The 24,325-nt window shown below is 40.9% G+C and overlaps 1 protein-coding gene and 1 long non-coding RNA gene across 3 annotated transcripts in view; one reads left to right on the top strand and one right to left on the bottom strand.

The window, feature by feature from the left end:
* Positions 1–24,325, bottom strand: part of LOC120097728 (translation initiation factor IF-2-like) — a 78,468-nt gene that overhangs the window by 20,726 nt on the left and 33,417 nt on the right. Inside the window, exon 3 of one of the 2 annotated variants that reach the window (XR_010059213.1) lies at positions 22,584–23,824. The exons of the other annotated variant lie outside the window; for it this stretch is intronic. The gene's annotated coding sequence lies outside the window, so the exon portion shown is untranslated. Of the gene's footprint in view, positions 1–22,583; positions 23,825–24,325 lie in introns of those variants that run through there. 2 annotated transcript variants of the gene reach the window in all.
* LOC134482725 (uncharacterized) lies at positions 2,878–10,077 on the top strand. The gene is made up of 2 exons (XR_010059215.1): positions 2,878–3,467; positions 7,166–10,077. It is a non-coding gene; the product is annotated as an uncharacterized LOC134482725 (long non-coding RNA).

The raw sequence follows: 24,325 nt of genomic DNA, 5'->3' as shown, positions 1-24,325 counted from the left end.
AGTTAGCTAGTTCAACCAGAGAACTACTATAGCTGATAAACAACTTCAGCAAAGTGGCTGGGTATAAAATTAACTCAAACAAATCAGTAGCCTTCCCCTACAGGCTGAGAAAGAAATTAGGGAAATGATACCCTTCACAACAGTCACAAATAACATAAAATAACTTGGTGTGACTCTAACCAAGCAAGTGAAAGATCTGTATAACAAGAACTTCGAGTCTCTGAAGAAAGAAATTGAAGATCTCAGAAGATGGAAAGACCTCCCATGATCATGGATTGGCAGGATTAATAGAGTAAAAATGACCATTTTGCCAAAAGCAATCTTTAAGATTTAATGTAGTCCCCATCAAAATTTTAATTTAATTCTTCATAGAGTTATAAAGAGCAAATTCATTTGGAATAACAAAAACCCAAGATATTGAAAACTGTCCTCAACAATGAAAGAACTTCTGAGGGAATCACCATCCCTGACCTCAAGCTGTATTACAGAACAACAGTGATAAAAAACTGTATGGTATTGGAACAGAGACAGGCGGGTAGATCAATGGAATGCAATTGAAGATTTAGAAATGAACCCACACACCTATGGTCACTTGAAATTTGACAAAGCAGCTAAAACCATGCAGTGGAAAAAAATAGCATTTCCAACAAATGATGCTGGTTCAACTGGAGGTCAGCATGTAGAAGAAAAGAATGGAAATCTACCCATTCTTATCTCCCTGTACAAAGCTTATGTCCAAGTGGATCAAGGACCTCCACATCACACCAGATACACTCAAACTAATTGAAGAAAAAGTGGGGAAGAGACTTGAACACATGGGCACTGGGGAAATTTTCCTGAACAGAACACAGATGGCTTATGCTCTAAGATCAAGAATCAACAAATGGGATCTCATAAAACTGCAAAGCTTCTGTAAGGCAAAGGACACTGTCATTAGGACAAAAGGTCAACCAACGGATTGGGGAAAGATCTTTACCAATCCTACATCTTATAGAGGGCTAATATTCAATATATACAAAGAACTCAAGAAGTTAGATTCCAGAGAGCCAAATAACACTATTAAAAATAGGGTACAAGAGTTAAACAAAGAATTCTCAATTGAGGAATGTCAAATGGCTGAGAAGCACCTAAAGAAATGTTCAACATCCTTAGTTATCAGGGAAATGGAAATCAAAACAACCCTGAGATTCCACCTCACACCACTCAGAATGGCTAAGATTAAAATCTCAGGTGACAGCACATGCTGGCAAGGATGTGGAGAAAGAGGAACACTCCTCCATTGTTGGTGGGATTGCAGACTGGTACAACCATTCTGGAAATCAGTCTGGGGGTTCCTCAGAAAATTGGACATCGAACTACCTGAGGACCCAGCTATATCTCTCTTGGGCATATACCCAAAAGACGCCCCAACATATAACAAAGACACATGCTCCACTTTGTTCATAGCAGCCTTGTTTATAATAGCCAGAAGCCAGAAAGAACCCAGATGCCCTTCAACAGAAGAATGGAAACAGAAAATGTGGTACATCTATACAATGGAGTACTCCTCAGCTATCAAAAACAATGACTTCATGAAATTAATAGGCAAAAGGATGGAACTAGAAAATATCATCCTGAGTGAGCTAACCCAATCACAAAAAAAAAAAAAAAAAAAAAACAAAAAGTACATATGGTATGCACTCACTGTTAAGTGGATATTCACCCAAAAGCTCGAATTACCCAAGATACAATGCACAGACCACATGAAGCTCAAGAAGAAGGATGACCAAAGTGCAGATGCTTCAGTCCTCCTTAAAAGGGGGAAGAAAAATATTCATAGGGGGATATGGAGACAAAGTTTGAATCGCAGACTGAAGGAATGGCCATTCAGAGTCTGCTCCACCTGGGGATCCAGCCTATATATATATATTATCCACCAAACCAAAATGACAATATTGATGAAGCCAAGAAGTGTATGCTGATAGGAGCCTGATATAGCCTTCTCCTGAGAGGCTCAGCCAGAGAGTGACAAATACAGAGGCAAATGCTAGCAGCAAACCAATGAACTGAGATCGGGGTCCCTGTTGGAGGAATTAGAGAAAGAATTGAAAGAGCTGAAGGAGCTTGCAACCCCATAAGAACAACAATACCAACCAACCAGAGCTCCCCGGGTCTAAACTACTACCCACAGAGTACACATGAACGGACCCATGGCTCCAGCTGCATATGTAGCAGAGGATGGCCTTGTTTGGGCACCAATGTGGGGAGAAGCCCTTGATCCTGCCAAAGCTTGACCCCCCCCCCAATGTAGAGGAATGTCAGGGCATGGACATGTGAAGGGAGGGTGGTTGGGGAGGGGGAACACCCTTATAGAAAAAGGAGAGGGCAATGTGATAGCAAAAAAAATAAATATTGGGACAAACGCAGAGTAAAAACAGCTCATTGTTTCTCTGAAAAAAATTCATAACCCAGCAACTAACAATAGGGGAACAAAAAAAGAAAAAAAAGAAAAAGAAAAAGAAAAAAGAAAAAAGAAAAGCCCACCGGAAAAGGTAGTAACATTTGAAATGTAAATAAAAGTATACAATAAAAAAAAGAAAAGCCTATCAATCCTACGAAAAGCGAAATGATGATAATAATTTTAAAATATACAATAGAGTATATTGTATATTTTAGCAGAAGAAGGAAAACCAGAGCACACGCAAACTTGAACAGGGAAAATCCAGTGGGCACCACACAGGTCTCACAGAGATACAAAGAGAGAGCACTGCCTTAAACGGAGGGATGACAAACACATGGGCATCGAGTTTTGTACGAATGATAAAAGCTATGAAATGCGCAGATTGTTCTAGAACTAGAACTTAACAGTGTCAACAGAGGGTAAACACCGCATCTTAAAACATAAATGCAACTTTTAACATAAAGGTCATAATTAAACTTTTATTTACATAATTACATATATTTAGGAAGTGAAATCTGCTCATGGTTAATCTGACAAGATCCAAAAATTACAATTTTTTTCATTAATAAATTCTGCAGCACACAAAGAACAACCACAATTTTGACAAACAACATTCAACAAGGAAATTACAGAACAGTTTTTCTCTTGAAAATAATTTAAAATTCCTAAATCATGGGAACTGAGGATCACATTCAGTTATGTAAAAGAAATTAAGAGCATTACTAAACAGTTTACCATTGACAAGTGGGGATGGCGCTGAAAGTCGAGTCATTTGGTTTACTTCTCTAAAGAAAAAGGAGACAATACCATTGTTTTAAGGTTGATAAAATCCAATAAAATGAAAACTCCATGATTTCACTAATCTGATAAATGAGTACTTATGAGCTAACCCTCTAACCCTACAGCAAGCAGCATCCTGAAGATGACCTAAAAAAAGCTGTCCCCAAGGCTTGAAATGAGACAGAGATGCACGTTGCCACTGCTTACTCTTGTTCTGGAGATTGTAGTGTCACAGATCAATGAAAATGTAAGTACATTTTTATATCTTACTAAGAACCTTCATGTGGTTCCCTTAACAACTGGAGTCGGTCTATCTCTGACTCTTGCCTGTCATTGGCTCCCCTTCCCCTTTCTGGACTTCCCGGGGGTCCTCAGTAGGAGGGGATGAGTCTAATTCTGCTGGGACTAGATGTCCCGGTGTGGGGTGGTACCCAAGGAGGACCTCCCTCTTCTGGAAAAGGGGGCAGGATAATGGGGTGGGATTTGTAAGGGCAGGGCTGGGAGGCAAGGAAGGAGGCTGTGGTCCAGATATAAAGTAGATAAAAAATATTGAAAAACAAACAAACGAATACTAAACAAGTCTATGTAGACACAAAAGAGTAACTACTTAGATCAAAACCAAAATGAAACAAAAATATAACTGATGGAAACTTACTGAGGAATAGTATTTAGAGGAATATACACAAGGTTTTTAAAGGTGTGTAAGTTTCAGGTGGGCTTGGTCCAGTGGCTCTGTGTGTATCCCTCTCCCAGGTGAGTCTCAGACAAATGTAGACAAGTTCTCATTTTGGTCACATCTACCAACAACTCTAGCTGCTTCCTGCTTTCTCGGGGAGGGGAAAAGAGAAGCATTTGATTTAGATTCTTCCAAGCCAGGACCCTGAGCTCCACTGTGATTTGGCTGACTCGGATCACAGTTTCACATCATTCGATTTCAACACCCACTACCCGATTAGTTCTTCTCTCAGGGGGGTCGACTGCAGTGTCTTATTTAGCTTGGTTCTGTACATCGCTCTGGAGCTGGGGGTAAATTCAAGGTAAAACCAACCTGGACTTTGAAGGGGACACAAAAGTTTTCAGGAATGAGTAGAATAGAGGACTAAAAATTTTTTAAAAAATTAAAAATAAAATAAAAAAACCCACAATTTTTTTTTAAAGTTTAAGAAGGGATTTATTTATTTATTTTTTATTAACTTGAGTATTTCTTATATACATTTTGAGTGCTATTCCCTTTCCCGGTTTCCGGGCAAATATTCCCCTCCCACCTCCCCTTCCTTATGGGTGTTCCCCTCCCCATCCTCCCCCCATTGCCACCCTCCCCCCAACAGTCTAGTTCAATGGGAAACCCACAAATTTTTGACTTTCACTCTAGCCCCATTGAGTAAAAATAATTCGAAGGCAAGGAGACCTAGAAATCCGAATCTTTCCAAGTCTTCCTGGTGATCCTAAGAAGCACAGTAAATGTGGAGAACCGTTCCTCCACGATGTGGTTTTCAACCCTGGCTACCTGTGAGAAGATGGTCGAGGTGCAGAGGGACATTCCTGGGTCTGACTCAAATGAAACTCTCTCTTAGTACCAAGAAGTGAAACTGTTATAAGCCTCTGAACACACAACCAACATTAAGAATAACTAATTTTGACAATACTATTTCTTCATTGTGCTACTTTTTAAAATTAATTTATTCACTTTACAACCCAGTATCAGCCCTTCCACTTCTCCAAGTAACCCCTCACACAAATCCTCCCCCGTTCCACCTTCCCCTTTGATGAGGGGAATCCCCCCTCTGAATGTCAACCCCACCACCACCACCTTCAAGTTGCTGTGGGACTAGGTACATCTCTCCCACTGAGGCCACACAAGGCTGTCCATTTAGGGCTGTGGGATCCACAGGCAGGCAGGCAGGCAGGCAGGCAGGCAGGCAGGCAGGCAGGCAGGCAGGCAGGCAGGCAGGCAGGCAGGCAGGCAGGCAGGCAGCAGGCTCAGCGGCAACCCCTGGTCCATTTGTTGGTGGACCCACATGAAGCTGCTCATCTGCTAAATATGTGTAGGGGCTTAGGTCCAGCCTGTACTCCCTCTTTGGTCAGTGATTCAGTCTCTGGGAGCCCCCAAAGATCCAGGTTAGTTGACCCCGTGGGTCCTCCTATGGAGTCCTTATCCTCTTAGTGTCCTCCCATTCTTCTCCCAACTCTTCCCTAAGACTCCCTGAGCACCAGCTAATGTTTAGGTCTGAGTCTGCATCTCCTTCCATTAGCTGCTGGTTTCCATTGGCTGCTGGGTGGAGCCTCTCAGAGGACAATTATGCTAGGTTCCTGTCTGGAAGTGTAGCAGAGTATCTTTAATAGTGTCAGGGATTGGTTCTTGCCCAAGGGATGGGTCTCACATTGGGGCAGTCATTGGTTGGCCATCCCCTCAGTCCCTGCTTATCTTTGTCCCTGTACAATCTTGTAGGCTGGACACATTTTGGGTCAAAGGCTTTGTGGGTAGATTACTGTCCTTATCCTTCCTGGGAGTCCTGCCTGGTTACAGGAAGTGGTCACTTCTGGATGCATATGCCCCATTGCTAGAAAGCTCAGTTAGAAATGCCTTGATAGTCCCTGTATGGCCTCTCCCCACCCCAAGTCTCATCCTAGAGATTGCCCCTTCCAGCCAGTCTCCCTTCTTTCTCCCATTTTCCCTATATATGACTCCCCCATGCCCTGTTCCCCTCCCCATCCCCTCTTCCTCCTACTTCCCTCCTTTCATTAACCTCCAATATCTATTTTGTTTCCCTTTCTGAGAAAGATTCAACCATCCTCCTTTGAGCCCTCCTCGTTATTTGGCTTCTTTGGGTCTGTTGATTACAGCTGGTTATCCTGTACTTTATGGCTAATATCCATTCATACGTGAGTACATATCATGTATGTCCTTTTGGGTCCTGGTTACCTCACTCAGGATGATATTCTCAAGTCCCATCCATTTGCCTGAGAAATCCATGATGTCTTTGTTTTTAATGGCAGAGTGGTGTTAACTGTGTAAACGAACCACATTTTCTTTATCCGTTCTTTAGTTGAGGGACATCTAGGTTTTTTCTACTTCCTGTGGCTATTACAAATAAAACTGCTGTGAACAGAGCTGAGCTAGTGTCCTGGTGGGATGATGGGGCATCTTTTGGGTATATGCCCAGGAATGGTATATCTGGGTCTAGAGGTAGACCTATTAGCAATTTAACAAACTGCCAAATTGATTTCCAAAGTGGTTGTAGAAGTTTGCACTCCAGCAGCAATGGAGGAGTATTCCTTTTCACTGAAAAGACAAGGTTTACATTTGCAAGAAAGACCACTACAGACACAATCCACCACACAGTGACTGTCCCTCCAAGGGTCATGTTGAACATTAAGCCACATAGTACTGAGGATGGGATTTTGGGGGGAATGAGTAAGTCCTGAGGGGGATGCCCTGAGGAATGGGATTGGCATCCTGATGAAAGAGGTTGAAGTATGCTGCTGAAGTGTGCTCTCTTCACTCGGGAAGGCTGAGGTAAAAGTGCCACATGTGCTGGTCATGTATGTATCATGGCATCCAGAGGTTCTCAGGTCTTATTATAATATGATTCCTTTTCTTAAAAATTGTATACAATATATTTTGATCATATTTTTCCTTCTCCCAACTCTTCTCAGATGCACTCCACCTCCTTAAAACCTTAATGTCCTGTGTTCACATGTGTGTTCTCTCTCTCTCCATCTGTCTCTGTCTCTGTCTCTTTTTCTCTCCCCCCCCAAAAAAAAACACAACCAAAACAATATAAATGAAAATCAAGACAAAAAAAATACCAAGACTAAACAGACTACCCCAAACAAAATATGAAATTTATTTTATGTTAGCCAATTACCCTGGGCATAGGGCCTGCCCAGCAGTGTATTTGATACACCCAGTAACACTCGTCTGAGCACCCTTTTCCTTTTCAGTGCTGAGATTTCTGTCATCTCTAAGTGTACCATGCTCATGAAGAGGACTCATACATTTATTTGTCACCAGACTAGAAGTCATTCATTTACCTGGACTTCCATCATATCTCCTTCTTGCTATTGGTAAGCCTGTATTATGTAGCAGAAAGATGTTTATTCTGATACATCTAAGGAGGGGAGTAGCTAGAAGCCAGAGACTCCTCATCCACTGGCTGTAGAGTGATTCTGGATTGACTTGTTTTCTAACCTCAGCTCTTTAGAGCTGTAAGCACACACACTGCCCATTGCTTCATCCCTGGGAGTGTGTGATGCCTTCATGTCCTGTGTTAAACTGAAAACCACTCTAAGCAGTAGGCATAGACTCAAATGATCAACACTTTTCTATTATAAGAAAAACTCAGTTCTTAGAACATCATGACTCAAGGACTATGGATTTTCAAAGTATGTGTTGTAATCTTGGGATGTGAGCATCTAATGGTAATAAATCTGCATAACATGTTTACTTGATTATCAATGCTATGGATTGGTGATTGAATTATATTGAATTACAATGCTGGGTATGGGTAGTTTTGTTGTTGTTCATTTGCTTGTTTTTTACTTTCTGAGATCATAATTAAATTCCCTCTTACCCCTTTTTCCTACAAAGCCTTTCATATGCCACTCTTGCTCTCTTTTAAATTCATGGCCTTGTTTCTCAATAATTGTTGTTACACAGACACACATGGTATATATAACTATCTACATGAGTATATGGATATACACATGTATCTCAAACATATAATAAATACAACTTTCCCAGTTTGTATGTTGTTTGCATGTTTTCAGGGCTCGCCATTTGGTGCTGGACCTCCACCTGGTGTGCTCGTCCCTGGTGGACTACTACTCTCACTCTAGCATCCCTTGGTTACCCGTAGTTCGTGTAGGGTGAGCCTCCTGAGCTTTCCCTTGACCACTTAGCACGTCTACTATCATCCTCTTCAGTTCATATTTGGGCAATCATGTGAATGAGACATTATGGCTGTAGCTTCTGACGTTGCCAGAAGATAGAATCTCCCAGCAACATCCCGATCGTCTGTCTCTAACCATCTCTCCACCTCCTCTTCCACAATAATCCCCGAGCCTTGGGAGCTGTATTGTAGATGTATCCGTTGGGACTGTGCTCCACAACTCTGAATTTTCTTTAGTTGTAGTTTTCAGTAATGGTCTCTGTAGTAGAGAAGTTTCCTTGGTGGTGGTGGTAGGAGAACTGTACTTACTGTAGGGTAAGGACTAGACTATTTAGAACATAGGATTCTGTTGATTTAGTAAAGTAGGGGTTGCAGATTCTCCTCCCAAACACACGACATCACTTTCCCTTTCAGTTGGGCAGCTTTCCAGCTGCAGCACGCTGTCCTTTGTGTGGAGTTGTTCTTAAGTCCAACCAGGAGCTGTTGGTTACTCCTGAGGTAATTGTGATACAACTGCACCCTCAGAGGTATTGTGCCATCCCGGACCATTGTTGTGGTTCACAGGTGTGGCTGCTGAGTAAAATAGTTGGTTTCTTCCCTCCTTTAGAAGCTTTCATGGGGATTTCTAGCACCATGAAAGCTAGTTCTCAGGGAGGAGGCTTTCAGAGATACTGCATGAGACTTCTGGCCCCTGTGTCTGAAGTGCATGGTGCCTTTAAAACACAGGCACTTACCTTCCACCTCTGGGTAATGGTCAGATAATAAAAATTTATGTTAAGAAAAATGAAATCACAAAATTTACTGGCAAATAGATGGAACTAGAAACTATTATGTTGAGATAACTCAGACCCAGAAAGATAACTGTCACATATTTTCATTCATGTGGAGCTCCCAGATCCAAATCTTCAAATACCACTATTTGTCCTTTTGGGTTTGAGTTACCTCACTCAAGATGGTTGTTTGTAGCATCATATATTTCCCTGAGTTTTTTCTAATTTCATTTTGCTTAATTGTTGAGAATATTCCATTGCGTAATACACTACCACACTTTCATTATCCATGTGTCAGGTCTCGACATCTAAACTGTTTCCAATGTGGGGTTATTGTGAATAGAGCAACGGTGAACACGGATGAGCAAGGGCAGTCTCTCTGCACTCAGACAGACTCCTCTGCATGTATGCCCAGGGGTGGTAGCGCTGGATCTTGTGGTAGATCAGTTTTCAGCAGTGTGAAAGAGACCTTTGCACCCACATTTGTAGGGTCCACCTCAGTTTGCACTCTCACCAGTAACGGATAGTAACCCTTTCACTGCATCCTCGCCAGGGAGTGCTGTCATTTGTTTTATTGATCTTGGTCATTCTGACTTGACTAGTATTAGATGGAATCTCAATGTATTTTTAATTTGTATCTCCCCGGTGGCTAAGAAAGTTAAACTTCCCTTGATTTCTCAGCTACTCATATTTCATGTTTTGAAAACTCTATTTAGTTCTGTACCCCATTCTTTTGCTATTTGTTTTTATGATGATCAGGGTATATTTAGTTCTTTATATATTCTAGGTATTAATCTACCAGGTATATGATTGATGGAGATGTTTTCCCATTTTGTAGGCTGCTGCTTTGTTTGAATGGTGGTTTCTTTTCCCATACAGCAGCTTTCAGCATCAGGACATCTCGTTTATTAACTGCTAGTCTTAGTGCCTATGTTTCTGATTTCCCGTTCAGAAAGACATTTCCTATGCCAATGAATTCAAACCCATTTCTCGATTTCTCTTCTACCAGATTCTCAGGCTTAGGTCTTTTATCCATTTGGAGTTGAGTTTTGTGCAGGTTGGAACTGTTTTCACATTTCTACAGATAGCCATCCAGTTTCACCAGCACCATTAGTTGAGGATGGTGCCTCTTCTACAGTGTGCATTTGTGTGTGTGTGTGTGTGTGTGTGTGTGTGTGTGTGTGTGTGTGTGTGTGTCTTTGTAAAAGAACCAGTACCACTTGTTGAAGATGGTCTCTCTTCAATAAATATTTTTGGCTTCTTTATAAAAGAATCAGGTGTCTGTAGATGTGTGGAATTATGTCTGGTTTTCAATAGATCAATGTCTGTTTATATGCCAGTATTGCTTTTATTATTATAGCTCTGTTGCACAACTTGTGTTGGTGACGACATCTCCAACAGTTCTTTTATTATTTAGAATTGTTTTAGCTATCTTGGTCTTTCTGTGTTTCTATATAGAGTTGAAGGTTGTTTCAATTTCTGTGAAGAATTGTGTTGGAATATTGATTGCGATTGTGTTTAATCTGTAGCTTGCTTTTGGTAGGACGGCCATTCTCACAATATTAATTCTACTGATCCATGAGCATGGGAGATCTTTTCATCTTCCAGTGTCTTCTTCAATTTCTTTCTGTTTTATTATACAAATCTTTCACTTGTAGGTTTGAGTTATACCAACATTTTTTGAGGCTCATGTTTAAAGTACTGTTTGTCTATTTTCTTTCTCAGAATGCTTGTCATACTGAGGCTACTGATCTTTGTGGGTTAAGCTAGCATCAAGCTACTTTGCTGAAATTATCAGCTGCAAAAGCTCCCTGGTGGGGTGTGTAAGGTTTCCTAAGATCATGTCATCTATAAACAAGGACACTTTGACATCTCCATTTCCTAATTGAATCCCCTCTGGTTTCCTTCAGTTGTCTTCCTGCTTGACCTAAGACATCTTCCAGTACACGATGGGCAGCCATGGAAAGGGCAGACAGTCTTGTTTCTAATTGCAGTGGAGATGCTTTGAGGTTCTCTCTGTTTAGGCTGATGTTGTCTGTTGGTTTGCTGTAAATCGTCTTAATCACATTGAGATTTATCCCTTGCATCCTACACTTTAGTTTAACATGAAGGGGTTCTTGTCAAAAGTCTTTCCTGCATTTAATGAGATGAACTTTTTTTTTGTCTTTAGGCTGGTTTTGTGGTGGACTACATTTTTATTTACATAGACTTAACCATCCCTGTCTCTCTGGGAAGGATCAAACTTAATCATAGTGCATAATCATTTTATGTCTTCTAATACTTGTGTGCTTGCAAGTATTTTATTGAGAATTTCTTGCATTTATGTTCAAACATACACACACACACACACACACACACACACACAATTTTCTTCTTGTTGGGTTTTTGTATGTTTATGATATCAGAGTAATAGTGGCTTTGTAAAAATAACTAGAAAATGTTCTTTCAGTTTCTATTTTGTCAAATAATTTGAGGAGTATTGGCATTCATTCTTTGAGCATCTGGTACAATTCCAACATGATTCTATCTGGCCCTGGTTGTTGTCATTATTGTCTTCCTCTTCCTCTTCCTCCTCCTCCTTGGTTGGGAGATTTTAAATTACTGCTTCTATTTCCTTCCATGTTGTGGGTCTTTTTAAATGATTGATTTCATATTGATTTAAGTTTAGTGAGTCATAGATAGCAAAAAATTAATCCACTTCTTTTAGGTTTTCCAGTTTGGTAAAACACATATTTGTCCTTATGATTATTTGAATTTCCTCAATGTCTGACATCTCTCCCGTTTCATCTCTAATTTTATTCATTTGGATCTTCTCTATCTTTTGGTCATTTTGGCTAATGACTTGTTAATCTTGTTGATTTTCTCAAAGAGCCATTGATTATTATAGTTTTTGTTTCTATTACATTGATTTCAGCCCTGAATTTGATTATTTATTCCCATCTATTATTTTTGCTATTATTTCTTCTTGTTTTCCTAGCGCTTTCAAATGTGCAGTTATCAATATGGGGGTTTCTCCATTTTTTACGTAAGTATGTAGTGCTATGAACATTCCTTTTAGAAATGCCTGGGTCTCATAGGTTTGGGTATGGTGTGTTTTCATTTTCATTCAAGTCTAGAGTTTTTGGGTCTCCTTCTGGAATTCTCTCTTGACTCACTTTCCATCAGCAGGGAGTTATTCAGCTTCCGGAGTTTTATACTTTTTGCTGTTTCTATTGAGATGTAGGGTGTTATTTTATTATTTTTATATCTGTTGTGTTTTTATGTTAACATGTGGATAGTTTGGAGAAGAATTCCAAACATCACTGAAAAGTATGTCTTTTAGTCATTGGGTGAAATATTCTGTAGATGTCTGTTAGGTCTATTAATTTATGATTTAACTAAAGCATTTCTCTGTTTAGGTTTTCTATCTCAGTGACCTATCTATTGGCAAGAGTTGGGTATTGAAATCATCCATATACTGTGTTAGGATTGATGTGTGATTTTAGCTGTAACAGCATATCTTTTAGTGTCTTTTAATCTGTTCATGAGGCTTACCTCTGAGTTATTTTGTTTAACATTCTGAGTTTTACATTCCCAGTTTTATTTCAGTTTGGGTTTTCTTTAGTGATTTTATTCCACAGTTAAGTCCTACTTTTGTGTCTTAGCTATTTTCACAATTTCATTCAACAGTTCATGATTTTATTGTCTTCATATTCTCTCTAAAGCCTTTAAACATATTCATACTTGTTATTTTGAAGTACTTGTCTTAAACTTCCAACTAAATTACTTTTCTCAGAACGTATTACAACCAGGTTCCTGGCTTCTTGAGAAGGCATATTGTCTTGATTATTCATATTTGTGGTTTTGTGCTGGGACTAGGTATCTAGGGAGGTATATCATTGGTGCGGATAGCTTGTTTTTGTAGGGTAGGTGTTCCACTGTTTTGTTTGGTTGGTTGCTGTTACCATATCTGGGTCTTATCCAAGTGTGGTATCTGTGAACTCCTTGACAGACACCTAGACAAGTGTGGTGGGTGTGGGACTCCTGGTATAGAACATTTCTACAGGTGTTCAGGGGTTCATGAAGGAATAGAGAGGGGCTAGAAGTCTGAGAGGGATGGTAGAGAAGAACTAGAGGAATCCTGGGTCTGCACAAAGAGGCAAGAGTCCCTAGTAGCTGGGGGTAGGTTGAGAGGAGAGGCTTCTGCACACAGGCTACAGCAGAACTCAGAGCAGGTCTGGAGAGACTGGGCTGGAATAAAAGGAGAATGGAGTTCTCTCACTGGAGTCCCAGCCTTAGTGTGCTAAGATATCTAATTTTTGATAACTGGTCACAGAAGTAAAGTATGATTTAAGTTAGAAACAACATAAGTATCTTTTAGTAAAGAAAAGTTAAATTATGAAATTTCACTGTTGGCATATTATATAAGTACTTATATAAAAACAAAGCAGAACTTGAGTGTATGGACATTTATGCATGACTGTGTATGCATGCTGCAACCACACTGAGAAAAGAAGCTGTCGAAGTTTTGGTCTCAAATTATGCAAAAAATAAACCTGCCCCAAACCAAAGAGATACCTGCTTTGGCACATATGCGGAGAGTTTATGGGAGCAAAAATAAATTTTAATGTGCTAAATTCTGGGGAAAAAATACAGATGCAGGGCTATGAGGCTGCAGGGACACTATCTAACCTATAATTGTTTAATTTGAATATCTTAGCAATTACCTTATAAAATGAGTGACATGGAAGCTTTTTGTTTTCTAACAAATAGGTCGAAAGCATCTATCTTAGGTGTAAAAGTAAATTACATAGTAATTTGCTAAGTGTGGTCTCATTTAATTAAAAAGTACATGTGTTAGGTGTATTAGAAAAGGGAGCCATAATCTAATGCCTAGAACATAGACGGTACATTCGTATAGAATTTTTAAAAGTTATTAGTTTGCAAGAATTGTTTCATTATGTTCTTTTTTCAAATAAAATGTTTTTATTCCTTTTCTCTTTCTTCTTTACCATCTCCACCAATATATTGCTAAAAGATTAAAAACACACACACATACACACACACTTACTTGACAAAAGAACTCTTCTGAAGTTTTGTTTCCATGGAAGCGAATTCAAAATATCCAGTAGAATGTCCAGGGGCTACTAAGGGCAACAGTGTGGTTTTATTCATTATTAATTTTACATTTTTATTTTACATGTTCGGGTGTTTCGGCTGCACGTATGTCTATGCACCACTTGTATCCCCAGTGTTTACAGAGGTCAGAAGAGGGCGCTGCAACTGCCGTCACTGCAGCTACAGATGTTTGTGCGGTCCAATATGGTGCTGGGAAACTAAACCTGGGTCTCTTGAAAGAGCAGCCATGCTCTTAATCCCTGAGCCATCCCGCTTTCTTTTTGTTAATACAGTGCTGTCATTTCCAGCAAGTGTAGTGTATTGTAACAGGAGGTAAGTAAAAGCTGTGTGTTGGTTAATTTCTACCAACTAGATACAGACCTAGACACACCTCAGAAAAGGAAAAGTTGACTAGGAGCTGACTCAATTGGATTGGCTGTGTGTGTGTGTGGGGGGGGGGAATTTTCTTAATAGCTGACTGATATAGGAAGATGTAGCCTATAGTGGTCCCTAGTCCATTCCTAGCTAGCTGGTGTGGCTATGTAAGACAGGCAGTTGAGCAAGCCAGGGGAAAGAAATCAGGAGGCTGCTCTCCTCCAACTTCAGTGTCTGCCAAATCCCTGGCCTGGCTTCTTGGCCTTGAGGGACAGTGGGCTGGGAGGGGAAACAAGTCCCTTCCTCCACAAGCTGCTTTTTGGTCATGGTATTTATCACAGAAGCAGAGACCAAAGTAGGACGTAGTTGACATTCATTACCATAGAAAATCCTAACTGCATAGTTTAAAGTGTGGTTGAGAGGCTCTATCTCCTTCATTATCCAGCTCAAGCAACACAGCATCACTAGCTGACTTCTTACTCTCTGTGTGTAAACTCTCACTCTCCAGAGACCACTGATTGAGTTTTTGTTATCATGGATTGGCTTCATCTGAATTGAAGACTGCATCTTTCGGTATGAGTGTATATACATGTATACATTTCACTGGGGGTGGGGCTCCTGGCTCAAAAGTACAGGCTTGTTTAGCTTTCATGGGAAATATGAACTGATTTCCTAAATGTGAGTACCAATTAAAATTGCCACCATCAATATAGAAGTGCTTGTTCAACACCACCCTCTCCCCAAGGCAACCTGCTTCTCCTTGTTCTTTCTGGTGGGTTTCTATTGGTGTCTCTTTTATTTCAGGTTCTATTCTCTTGAAAAACAATGACATCACCTTATTGTATCTTCACTGATCATTACGTATTTTCAGGCTGTCCAAGTCTTGCAACACTTTTCTGTATCGTTGTTTCTTTCTTATCAATCTATAATAGTTTCTATATTTTGACAGTTCTTTCTTGGTTAGGCAGACTGGAATCGCCATGGTTTGATGCCTTTGAGTAGTAGCAAAGACTTTTCATTTTAATGCAGTTTTTATAAACTTTTTTATGGTATGTATATATGCATGTGTGGTGAGGTATGTAAGTGCTTATGGAAGCTACACTCCAGTCTCAGGTCAGTTCCTCAGCCATGCATCTTACTGTTGGGACAGCTCTCTTACTAGCATGTGGAGGCTGCTGAGTGAGCTAGGGTGGTTGACTAACATGTCTCAGTCTCAGACACCTGTCTGTCTCTGCCTTCCCAGGCTTGCAGGGGCTAAACCGTCTCCCCAGCTCTATTTTCTACTTTGGAAGTGCTTGTTCATTTGTTGCTTGTTATTTAAGCAGGCCCCGAAGACAGGATTTTATTTACTAGACGATTTAATATTTTATGGATTGTATTTATGTAAAATAATTATGATTTCCTAATAGTGAATTTTTGCATATGGTAAAAAATTTCATATTCTTTAAACCATATGACCCAGTATCATCTATTAAAAAGATACTTGTCAAAATTAAGGGTCAATAAATGTTAGAATGTTAGTTTTTGAACTCCCTTTTGTGATCCACTGACCACTTTTATGTGAGATAGAGTGGGGGGAGAGGAGAGAGAGAGAGAGAGGAGTATTGGCATGGTCTATTTGCATGAGCGCGCATGAGTAACCGTACATGGCAGGGAGCTAGGGGTGGCATTGGGACTCTTCTTTGCCTTGTTTTTTGCCTTGTTCTTCGAGGCAGGGTCTGTATGATGAGCCTGAAGCATGAACGTCTTAAATAAACTGCTGGTGACCAGCAAGCCCAGCAATCCTTCTGCCTCCACTTCCCACTCAGGGCTGAGGTTCTAGGCACCTGACAAACCAGTCTTGTCCAGTTTGTTATGTGGCACTGGAATCTGAACTCTGGTCTTCATGCTTGTGGGGTAGAGCTCATAACTGCTGAGCCATCTCTCTAGTCTCCACGCCACCCCCACCCCTTATTACAATTCTTAATTGATTTATTTTATAGCAAATCATAGTTGATGATCAAAGCTCCTTTGCTTCAATATCCTTATTCTTGAATGTTTGCATTTCTATATAAATTTGAAATTCATCCCATCTCTCATAAAAAGCAGCTGGAATGTTTAGTGGTTTGTTGATGCATTTACTATATTATAATCACTGAATTTAGGGGAGGACTTATGTTTTAATTGTATTTTTTCTAATGTATACATACTTAAATTCTGCTGTGTTAATCACTAATGGATTATTGATACCTTTTATTATGTTTTTTTCCTAGACAGATGATGTTTTGGAAAACTATTCTATACATTTTTCTAAGCGATGTTTACTGCTAATGTACAAAGCATTGTTACATTTGTACAGGCAGCACTGTTGGTAATCATTCTTATTTACCCTAAAAGTCTATCTGAAAGTAGCCTAGATTCTCTGTCCCAGTCATCGCCTGTGAAAGGTAAGTTCTTTCTTTCTTACTGATTCTTGTATGCCCTAAGTCTTTTCTTGTCTCTCAGGTTGGGATATGATTTGGATCTTTTCACGAGCCTTACATGCTTGAGATTTCTTTCATGGGTACCTTTTGTCAGAATGCTTCTTTATATTCCTAATTTCTTAAGAGTTTCCCTTTTAAAAATCATGACTGAAAGCAGAAACTTTTTTTTTTTATTCCCTTTCCCGGTTTCCGGGCAAACATCCCCCTAATCCCTCCCCCTCCCCTTCTTTATGGGTGTTCCCCTCCCTATCCTCCCCCCATTGCCGCCCTCCCCCCAACAATCTAGTTCACTGGGGGTTCAGTCTTAGCAGGACCCAGGGCTTCTCCTTCCACTGGTGCTCTTACTAGGATATTCATTGCTACCTATGAGGTCAGAGTCCAGGGTAAGTCCATGTATAGTCTTTAGGTAGTGGCTTAGTCCCTGGAAGCTCTGGTTGCTTGGCATTGTTGTACATATGGGGTCTCGAGCCCCTTCAAGCTCTTCCAGTTCTTTCTCTGATTCCTTCAACGGGGGTCCTGTTCTCAGTTCAGTGGTTTGCTGCTGGCATTTGCCTCTGTATTTGCTGTATTCTGGCTGTGTCTCTCAGGAGCGATCTACATCCGGCTCCTGTCGGCCTGCACTTCTTTGCTTCAACCATCTTGTCTAATTGGATGGCTGTATATGTATGGGCCACATGTGGGGCAGGCTCTGAATGGGTGTTCCTTCTGTCTCTGTTTTAATCTTTGCCTCTCTATTCCCAAGCAGAAACTTTTTTATCAAATGTTGGTTCTATGCCTGTTGATATAATCTTTAAAGATGAGTGTGTGTTGTGTCTGTGTGTGAGTATGTGGTGCACACCCCCATATGTGCCCACAGAGAGTTGAGAGCAGGACATCAGATATCCCCATCACTCTCTGCCTCATTGCCTTGAGACAGGGTCTCCCATAGAGCTGCCAGTTCACTATCTGGGCTAGGCTGGCTGACAAGCAGCCTCCTGGGATTGCCTGTCTCCACTCTGCTCTCAGTGCTGGCTTAGTGCACATTCAGCCTCACCTGGCTTTCACATAAATACTAGGATTTGAACTCAGCTCCTCATGATTGCGGAGCCAGTGCTCCTACTGAGCCATTTCCCAGTCACCCTTATTTATTTATTTATTATTTATATTATTATATTATATATTATTTATTATTTATTTTACTTTGTAATGTTTAAATTCACTGATATATGAAACTAAATAAGACTATATTCCAAGATTCATTTACCAACCATTATGTTTTATCTCCTCTTAGACATAGGTATAAAGGACACAGGTATACTAGTCTTTTATGCAAATCATGTGGGCCACCTTTGGCTTTTCTTGCATGCATACATACACATGCACACACACCCTGGGTATACAGCTCATGTATGTTTTACTTTGACTTGCTAACACCCCGTACGGTGCTGAGGTAGATGTTCGTCGTACTGAACATGCACTGAGTGACTATCTGTTAGCACACTGTGGCTGAATCACATCATTAAGTATTCTGTACAACATGGAGCTCAATTATGTCATTTTCTTTTTCATCTCATAATTGTTTCCATTACATTTTAGAAAATAGTCCAGGAAAATGAAGTATTACATTATGAATTCCTTTAATAAGAGCATTTAAAAATTAGTATTGATCAAGATACCACATTTTTATGAGAGCATTCCAATCTGAATTTAGAAGTGGGCCTCTGTGCCAAGGTAGGAATGTGTCTGGCATTTCAAGAACAGCGCAGGGCTGGTGCAGCTCCGAGTGAGTGAAGGGCGGGGAGACAGAGAGCATAGATAGCATCGTAGGCGGGGCCATCACACGTGCTAAAGGCCATCTTAAGAACAAGAGCTTGAAGGGGCTCGAGACCCCAAAAGTACAACAATGCCAAGCAACCAGAGCTTCCAGGGACTAAGCCACTACCTAAAGACTATACATGGACTGACCCTGGACTCTGACCCCATAGGTAGCAATGAATATCCTAGTAAGAGCACCAGTGGAAGGGGAAGCCCTGGGTCCTGCTAAGACTGAACCCCCAGTGAACTAGTCTATGGGGGAGGGCGGCAATGGGGGGAGGGTTGGGAGGGGAACACCCATAAGGAAGGGGAGGGGGGAGGGGGATGTTTGCCCGGAAACCGGGAAAGGGAATAACACTCGAAATGTATATAAAAAATACTCAAGTTAATAAAAAAAAAAAAAAAAAAAAAAAAAAAAAAAAAAAAAAAAAGAAAAGAAATACTCAAGTTAATAAAAAAAAAAAAAAAGAACTTGGAAGTAATTCATTGGTGGGCAGATGTCAAAGTCTCTGGTATGAAGATGAGAATCAGAATAACAAAACAGAGACAGAGGATGGAGGTGAGGACACAGCCCCAGCACTCTGGTGTGTGGTTCAGGGAGGTCAACAAGAGAGACTGGCAAGGAGTTGCTCAAGAGTCAGAGTCGCCAAGCAGTGTGAGGTCCTCTAGGTTTAGAGGGTGCATTTCATGGGGAATGGAGGATCATCTCTAAGCCCACCTGTGATCATTCAGTTCCGAGATAAAAGACACACAACCTTTATATTTATAATGTGCCTTTAAAGCTCTAGAGCTAGGCAGATGTCCCTCTAAGCTAATATCTACTTCCTTATCGATAACCTTGAGATATGACTTGCCATGTTCTACTGGGCCGCTCTTAACTTCAGAGATCAGGAGAAAGAAACAAGAAAGGACACTCAGCCATTAAAGGACAAGTTCTCACCCAGACAAATGACTGCATTTGGTCATCCGTGTTACACACTTCTCCCTTCCATAACTAACCAACTAACCCAAATCGCTTTGGGGGAAATAGTTTAGAGGTCTGTTAAGGCCAAGGTTGCATTCACCTCAACCCAACAAGCACACTGTGTCTCCAACCCTGACCGCCCTAGGTTGGACAGCTTGGTTAAGTAACCCCAAAATCCCTCAGTTTCCAAGGGATATTCTAGTCATTGTACTGTTATTGAGATCAAGTGCGATCCTAATGAGCAAAGAACACAATGCCCTTTAAACTGTTGTACTGCAGTTTTTTAACAACAGGTTAGCTTCCTCACTCTAAAGCCCTTTAAGGAGGCATGAGTTCCCACACAGTTCTGAACAAGTGGTAATAACAATGACCCCAGGTGGTCATTTACAGCACCAACATAGCTGGATGCAACTAAGGGCCAAGGCAGAGAGCTCAGTGGAACTGCAGGTCTCTAGCCTTCTCCCTCGTGTTCTTTCTCTGACAAAATAGATGCACATACATATTCATCCATGGTGGTTAAATAAATTATCCCCATTTCCTTAAGCATACAAACACAGACAATTATATTTTCATTAAATCTGATGGGGGGAAATGCAAACATTTCAGAACTAAAGTTGCACATATGTTCAATGATTTCACTTTTCAAACAGCAGTGAATTAGTATCTGCCAACGTGGTAAGCAAAGCTAAAGTGAGTAAATGTGAACAGGTGTTAAGGATTCAATCAGTGAAACAAAACAAAAAAAAAAAAAAAAAAAAAAAAAGGATTCAATCAGTGGACAACATCACAGTTTGTTTATTACAGAATTCATGAAAACATGCATGTCCCTAAACGCAGACTAATTGGCATTTATCCTACACCTTCCTTCCTTCTGCAAAGCCTTGCTTTGACCCTAGCAGAACCTCTTGAGGCTGAAGCAACCGTCTGTTCACTGGGCAGCTTCCACACCTGGCTCCTCAAGCGTCCTCTCCACATGCCTGCACCGTCCTTAGAACGTTCCCCGGGCCCTGGGCTTGCACGTTCTGTGATTTCTAAGAGGGAGTCCCAAGTCCCCATCACTTCGTGTCTCTCTTCTGTGGTGTCTAATCTTCTAGCATTGCTCATTTGCCCCTTACTGCTTGCCACTTGTCTCTGTGCTCCACGTTTGGTTCTGCTGCACGGGGACATTTATCTGTCAGGTCCCTTGACCAGGCTCATGGGAGCAGAGCAAGAAGCATTTGCCAGTGAAATAAATGAATACTTGCTTTGCAGTAATCCTCTTTATAGTGATCAAATTTCTCCCTCAGATCCAAACTACACTTCGCTGAATAGTGCTTTAACATCATTCATTGGCTTACTCTGGCTTGATTTTTATCATATGTAGATTTTCTGCAAAGGCCTCCCACCCTCTCCTTCCATGAAGAGAACAATGATTCCTTCCTGTGCATGGAGTCCTGTAAGTGGTGGAATCTGCTGTAATGCATTCTGTTGTATCCTTATTGGTTAGTGATTTTCTATACTTTAATTGCAATGACAGCAAGCTGTCTTGATTTGGGCACACATAGTGAGCTGACTAATCAAGCCAATTAATGTGCTCCCTCATATGCTTACAACCCTCCACAGGTATCAAGTATACACGCGTCGCTATGAGCTATAGTCACCATGGCATACAATCCCGCTCCTCTCCTTGATCCTCCTAACTTAATGCTGGGGTTTTGGCCAACCTCTGCCCAGCCCCTACATTCCAGTTCCTGGAAACCACCATTCTGTTCTCAGAGTCTTCTCTTCAAGTGTGGTGTTTTTGGATTCCACATATCAGTGAGAACACATGGTGTTTCTCTTGGTTGACATCATTTAACAAAGTGTGCTCCAGGTCCACACTGTTGTGAGTGGCAGGGGTCTCCTTCTTGGAGGCTGAATAGTATTTCCATGGGTTTATGTAGTGATCTTCCTTTATCCATTCGCCAGCCTATGGACGCTTAGACTGCTTGTATGCCTTGGCTATTGTGAATAGTGCTGGAATAAACACACAACAGCACACTACCCGTTTCCTTAAAATATATACCCAGAGTAGTGGTGCTTGTATATTTGATATTTTTTCAGCAGCAATTGTACTGCTTTCAAGAATGGCCACCAGTTATGCCAGGGCTCTCTCCTTGGTATCCTTCATCTTTTGATAACAGCCATCCTAGCAGGAGTGAAGCCTTTGTGTTCCCCTAGTAGTTGGTGGTGTTGAGTACTTTCACATACTCGTTGGCCATCTGTAACTCCTTTGGAGATTCAGACCATCGTCTGTGGGAATGAGGCTCCATGCCATCCTGCTACTGAGTTGCTCCATGTGTATTTGGAGCAGTTCACACCTTTCCTACACCTGCCAAACCTCGGGCTGTCTCTTCACACTGCCGACCACTCTCTCCGCTGGGTTCTTGCTTTGGTGTGGTCCCATTTATTTATTTGTTTTTGTTTCCTATGTTTGGGGGGAGTCACATGAAAACACCCATTTCCTGATCTGTGCCTGGGAGTTCTTCTTCTATTTTTCCTTATGATAATTTTATATTTCCAGGTCAGGTAGATGGGTCCTTCTTCCATTTTGATGTATTTTTATTTTAGATGAAGATCTAATACACCTATGGTCAGAATGTCTGATCTCCCCAGTGCTTCACTAACTTCCATTGTTTAAATTATTGTATTATCTTATGTGCATGAGTGTTTTGCCTGCATGTGTGTCTGTGTATCACATACATGCCTGGTGCACTGGAAGCCAGAAGAGGGAACAGAAGCTATGGTCAGTTATGAGCATAATGTAGATGCTGGGATTCAAGCTCAGGGCCTCTGGAGAGCAATCAGTGCTCTGAGCCTGGATCCAGCTCTCCAGCCAACCTGATTAGTGCTTAAAGGTACTTTACAGGGAAAGGTGCATTAATCACACCTGTTCTTAACTGTTTTCCAGTAAGTGCCCCCACAATCCATAGTTATCCGATCCTTACATGTTTATCATGATTACCATTTTCTCAGATACTGTGTCATGGCATTTCTTTTTAACACTCTTGATCATTGCTTTCTCTCTTTCTCTCTCTCTCTCCTCTCTCTCTCTCTCTCCTCTCTCTCTCTCTCTCTCTCTCTCTCTCTCTCTCTCTCTCTCTGTGTGTGTGTGTGTGTGTGTGTGTGTGTGTAAATACCTATTTATTCTTACAGAAACCAATCTTGATTTTTAGATTCAGTGCTTTTATAATGCAATTTTGCTTTTACCCTATATTATCTTTGGGTGGGTGTCTGAGATTTCTTCCTTCTCTGTGCTCTTCTGACTAGTCATGATTTGGTGATACATCTGAGGGTGTTTGTTCTGGTGGTTAAAGTCCTTTCCAGGATGCCCTCATCTGCAGTATCTTTTTTTAAAACAAGTTCCCTTCATTAATCCATGCTTCTCTCACTTCTTAGCTCAGTATTCAACTCAATGTCCACCTTGAGGCAGTAACTTCCTATGAGTTCTACTAAGTAATTACATGTATGGGGTTGGTCATTTATTATGGTAGAAAGGGAACCAGTAGTTATTCCACATGGCTGCATCTATAATATAAGGATGTTTTACTATATATCCCAGGATATTCTTAATCCATGATCCTCCTGCCCCAGCCTCTGTAGGTGCTTGGATTCCAGGTCTATTTGGATATCTTACCCCTGAATAGCAGCATTTCCCATGGGTCAGGAGAATCTTTTGATTATGCTTTCAAACCTCGTTGTCAATAATATTGGCTTCTCTCCCACTTTCAGTTCTCTCTGGTAGAAACGTGTAGTCTGAAACACCTGTTTGTGATACTTTGCATCTCCACAATTCCAAAGATACTCTGTCATGAGTACTAACATTTATGATAACAGAAGTCTCTTTCTAGTCCAGGTTACTATACTCTAACAGAGAATAGAGTGGTTTTGGACAGTCCACTATCAATGGTGAGCTGCCATTCTCGTTGTTTTTTGCCTTGTCTGGCCATGTTAATGATGTTTATTTTGTCTATAGAAGTAAAACCAATCTTTCTTTGGTTCACAGAACTCTGGGATGTAACGTATGTATGCAGTGTGCTTGCTGCTGACATGTACTGGGAAGCCATGTGTGATGGGCAACTCACCTGGAAAGGACCCTTTGATGCTTTGGCACATCCTTGTATGTGATGTTGGGTTATTATGCATTAGCAGGCTCTGTGAATACCTTCTACATCACCCTCCAGTCGGGCCTCTGTTCCTACACCCACCGTAGTGAGGAGACTATGGTATATCTGTTTAAAAAAATCATAGGCAGATACATCCTGATTATAACAGGAGAGATTATCCAAATAGTATTTATAATGCACTCTGGGAGCCAGGTATCAAACAACAGACAATGTTCAAAACTTGGGCAAGTGATGAGAGAGCAGAATAGAGGGGAGATGAGGAGAGTCAGAGGGACAGGGAAGCAAGGAGTCATCATAGCAGGGGTGTGTGGTGTGTGTCTGAAACTTTCCAAGTAGACAAGAGTGAAATGAGAGTGCTCATTCAAAAAATGTGGGGATGCTGTGGGATTCAACCAGGGCCTTATCATGCCAAGTTAGTGCTCCCTCCCTGCCCCCACTAAGCTACACATCAGGCCTAAAGTTTGTAAGCATGAGAACAGGTATGGACACAAATACAGAGCCAGTTACTCAATAAAGCATTTCTTGTTCCCATTTCTATCCCAATATTTCTACATTATTTGTGCTTTGGCATCTCATTCTGGGTGTGTCTGTGAGTTTCCCAAAAAC

This window comes from Rattus norvegicus, chromosome 17 (genome assembly GCF_036323735.1).
Source record: "Rattus norvegicus strain BN/NHsdMcwi chromosome 17, GRCr8, whole genome shotgun sequence".
Taxonomy (NCBI): domain Eukaryota; kingdom Metazoa; phylum Chordata; class Mammalia; order Rodentia; family Muridae; genus Rattus; species Rattus norvegicus.
This window is presented reverse-complemented; position numbering and strand designations above follow the sequence as displayed.